The following is a 4,744-nucleotide window of genomic DNA, read 5'->3' on the forward strand; positions in this document are numbered from 1 at the left end:
TTTTCTCTCTTTCTTCTCTCATCTCCCACAACTGCCAAAGACATGACCTTTGACCCCTACACATGCCATTCGTTCCACAGTCTGATAGGCATGGTGTGCTCCCTATTGGGCCTGATGTCATGAGGGGTTATAATGAAGAATCCAACCTGGACGGATCTTTTTCCTGAAGCAACCATTTTCAAGCTCACTAATCCAGGCCTCAGGCTGCCACAGATTGAGCTCTCTCAGAGAAGTATCTCGTAAATGCTTGTATTCCCTAAACAACCATTTTACAGTGAGACACAGGCTTGCAGAAGGACAGGGTGACCTCAGTCTATATTACAAGTTGATTAGGAAGCTAGGAGTTGGAGTCAGGACCCAGAAAACTCTGCCATCTACCCAGTTCCTCTGCAGGGTAGGCCTGTGGGTCATACTGACACTCAAGGGACATCTTGGGCTGGTTTAGAGAAATCTGACTGACATTCAACTCAACACTTTGGCCTGGGAATCAGAGAATCTAGAATTTGGGGCTGGCTCCATCTTTTGCTTTCTAAATCAATTCCCTTCTGGCTTCAGTTTTGTTTTGTTTTTTTTTTTTTTTTTAATCTGCAAAATAAAGAAGTTAATAATCTTTAAAGGACTCTTAATTCCTCAAACTTATGACACCTGGCTTCAGTGTCCCCATTTGCAGGTGGACATACTGCTCTACTTCCTAGGGTGCTGTGAGGGTCATGAGAAGGCCAGAAACTCCTTGGTACACTGGCACGGGGGCCAACCTTGGCCAGGGTGGTCATCTCTTACCATCTGTCGGAGGCACATTGAAGGAAAAGCTGGCTTCCCACCAGAAATGCTGGATGGAATGAACCATGAAGTCAATGTGCTGCCCACTTCCTCACCAGCCTGAGACAAGTATCAGGCCAGGACTGAGGGGTATAACCTGCTGGGTGGGAGGGAGCTCTCCTACAGTGCTGGTGAGCTAGGGAGGGAGGACAGCAAGGGCCATGGCTGAAAGGCCAGAGAACCAGAGCTGAAAAAAACCTGAGGGGTGGACTGCAGTATTCTTTGATCATGGAGTATCATGGCTGGAAAAGATCTTAGGAATAGTCTACTCTGGTCCACTCATTTTAAAGGTAAAGAACCTGATACAGGGGTATAGTTGAGCCAGTGTTGGGGCAGCCAAGAATCTTGGTTCCCTCCCTGGGGCAGCCCAGTGACATCCATTGCCTGTTTGTAAGCAGGACAGGAAAAGTGCTATCTGGACATGGCATGTTGGGCCAGGTGGAATCTCTATGAAGTGGAGTTTACTCCACCATCATCAGCCAAAATTTCCAGCCCTCTTGCTGGTCCCCTCATCCAGCAAGATGGCTCTCTTGGAAAGCCTTCCCCAGGAAGCCAGAGCTGAGTGGGGTGCTGAAGCAGGATCTTAGTATTTTCACAAAGGAGTGCTGGCTAGCCTGAAAATATCCTCCATACTGTTCTTCCCCTGAACCCTCCCTACTCCCACTCCCAATCTGTTCCAGCCCCAAATTATGTGGTTTTCAGGGACTTCTGGCCAATAGGACTGGAGAGAGCCTCTTATGTCTCACTGATGCAGGTCACTGCCTCCATTACCAAGAGCATCAGCGCTGAGTCCCAGAGCACCCTGCTAAATACTTGTTGCCATAGGAGCCTTTACCACTTTCAAGTTATTTTGCTTTAGCATAGATTCAGACCATTCCTTTATGAGTCAGAGTGGTGGCTTTAATTGTGTGTTTCCTGTGGTCATAGGGAAGGCCAAAGCTCAGAATTGATGCCTTGGGGAGTCTAAGAATGAGAGAGAGGGACTGAACATAATGAATTTTATGCCAGGTGAATTGGTAGATGGAATTTACATGTTAGTAGGCATGGTTAGCTCCATTTCATAAATTAAAGGATTAGCTCTGAGAAGTTGGGGCCCTTGTCTGAAGCCACACAGCCTACCTGTGGAGAAACAGTACCTATACAGATCTTTCTAATGCTTCCCTGCCTTGAGAAGTTGACCTGGGATTTGGCTGTGGGAGATGCATACCTTGCTTCCTGGGGTCCATTAGCTTTGCTACCTCTGGGTGACTGAGTGAGCTGGAAGATCTTCAACATGGAAAAATACTCACTCTGATATGTCCATTTTAGAGCGGATGAGGTGGGGAGTCTTCTAGAAACTCAATCTTGTTCCAAGTCTAGAAACTAAGTTTGCTCCAAAGCAGTCAGGAGAAATAATGATGGAGTATTATGGGTTTAAGTTGGAAAGTCTGGAGTTTGGTTCTGACATGATACTTCTTGGCTATCTAACTGCAGGGAAGTTACCTAACCTCTTGGTACTTCCTTTGAGATAGGCTGTGGAAGATTAAATGCAGCACCAGTAAGTCCTGGCCCCCAGTTAACTTCTGGATCTCCCTTTCCCCCTGTCCAATCTATCCACTTGATCATTTCAGAATCTGCCATATCAGTGAATAGGGACACACTCTCCAGATATCACTTATTGGTCCAGATGTGACCCAATCAGGGTCAATAGAACCTTCCAGGGATTTTGGTGTTGGAACTGGAAGTGATACGTTCCCTTGGTCATGGTAGAGGAGACAGAGCTTTTGACAGCTTTGAGGGTAATGGCAGCCATGTCTCTTGGGTAGGCTGAAATACACAGAACTCTGGTCAGAGGAACAGGGCAATAGATGAGGGGTATATTTTCTGCATTTATCTCTACGCTCACCCATCCCTAGCATGCATCTCATGTTTGTGTTCCCAACTCCCCTCCAACAAATCGTCATTTTTGTTTAGATTAACTAGAGTTAGCTGCTTTTCCTTGAAACCAAAAAGGCCTACACTGGCCCCAGTCACTGAGCCGCTGCCGAGGACCCAGCTGCCTCTCCCTTGAGCCCCCTCCACCTGCCTCCCCCTTGAGCGATCCATTACATTCCCCCCCTCTTCTTCTGCAGCTGCCTTCCGCAGGCCGTTTCCACCGAAGAAAAGGAATCATATCGTATGTCTGCTATCCAGAACCTCCACTCTTTCGACCCCTTTGCTCATGCAAGTAAGGGTGATGACCTGCTTCCTGTCGGCACTGAGGGTTATATCCATATAAGAATCCAACGGAGAAACGGCAGGAAGACCCTCACCACCGTCCAAGGGATCGCTGATGATTATAATAAAAAGAAATTGGTGAGGGTGTTTAAGAAGAAATTTGCCTGCAAAGGTACTGTTATCCAGCATCCAGAATATGGAGAAGTAATCCAGCTCCAGGGTGACCAACGCAAGAACATATGCCAGTTCCTGGTAGAGATCGGACTGGCCAAGGACGATTAGCTGAAGGTTCATGGGTTTTAAGTGCTTGTGGCTCATTGACGCTTACGTGAGGATTTCCTTGCAATGAGTAGAACACCCCTTCAGTCCCTTGTCACGAGTTTAAAAACCTCACAGCTTGTATAATGTAACCATTGGGGTCTGCTTTCACTTGGACTCGTGTAACTCCTTCAAGCAATAAACTGAAAAGAGCCATGCTAAAAGAAAGAAAGAAAGAAAGAAAGAAAGAAAGAAAGAAAGAAAGAAAGAAAGAAAGAAAGAAAAAGCCTAGTCTAATTAATATAAATGAATTCTTCAAAAATGTAAGCACCAATGACCACAATCTCAGGCAGGACATCCAGTGACTCTTGCCTTTCCTCCACAAAGCCATGGGCCATGTGGCAGCCCCCTAGCGCCCTTTCCTGCCCCCTCCACCCACATTTTGCAGTTATCTCAAACCCAAAGTCTCTGTCACCTCTGAATGCTTTCTGCTGAATTCCAGCCATGCTCAGATGCTTCTTCCTTATGCTCCTTTTCCAAGATTGCTCTTGGAGAGCTAACCTGGCCCTTGCCTGCCATGACATGTGTCACTGAGATACTTGAACTGAGGGCTTTGTGTTCACAAGGTGCACCGTGGCTGCTGTGGACTCCTGGGCAGACAGAGGACGAAAATAGTGGTTCCGCCCTGGGTGGGCCAGTCCCATTCCACAGTGGGCCTCCCCATCCTCTGAGTTCTGCCTCCAATTCTTTTTTTTTTTTTTTTTTTTTCAGAACCAGAGATTGAACTCAGGCCCTTGCGCTTGCCAGGGAAGCACTTATTCCACTCCCCAGACCCTATCCCTCCAATTCTCCAGTAGCACACAGGATCCTGAGTCCTTTGGCCAAGTGCTAAGAACAAACATCTTGTGAATGGGTGGATTCTTTTCTTCTTGCTCCTTGTTTAAGAAGAAAGTTGGAAAGGCCTTGCTTGGAATGGATTCAATTCCTGCTTCTAGGTCCTCAGTAGGAAAGAGTCCTGAAGAATTGAGCCCGAGGTCACATCCCTCAGGCCTAGTTCTGTCCATTGTTTACTCTGTCTCCCACCTCTGCCTTGACTGTGGCTAAGAAGTTACCTCTCAGTGTCCTTGTGTAGATGTGAGTGAATGAGTGGGTGAATGAATGAATGAATGAATGAGTGAATTAGGGAATGTTTCCAAACAGATTTCCTACTTTTACCTCCTAACACAACTTGAGCCCACTTCAGCCTCTCTTTCTTTGCATAGGAACCAGGCTCTACCTAAGTCCGACTTTAATCTCTCCATTTCTCCTCCTCCACTTCTGCTCCCAGTCAGCTGCTCCAGCTGGGCCCTGACTGAGTTTTGAGCCTTCAGCCTGCCCATCTGGGAGCTTTTCCTTCTTTCTGGAACTCTCTTTTCCTTGCCCCTCTTTCCCAGGTCACTGACTTCACTGCAGACAGGAGAGCTTTAAACAC

At 47.0% G+C, this 4,744-nt stretch overlaps 1 pseudogene; it reads left to right on the forward strand.

Annotated features, from left to right (window-relative positions):
* The first annotated feature begins 2,976 nt into the window (after window positions 1–2,976).
* LOC101581097 lies at window positions 2,977–3,297 on the forward strand (annotated as a pseudogene).
* Window positions 3,298–4,744: the final 1,447 nt, after the last annotated feature.

This window comes from Octodon degus, unplaced genomic scaffold (genome assembly GCF_000260255.1).
Source record: "Octodon degus isolate 3935 unplaced genomic scaffold, OctDeg1.0 scaffold00163, whole genome shotgun sequence".
Lineage (NCBI taxonomy): Eukaryota > Metazoa > Chordata > Mammalia > Rodentia > Octodontidae > Octodon > Octodon degus.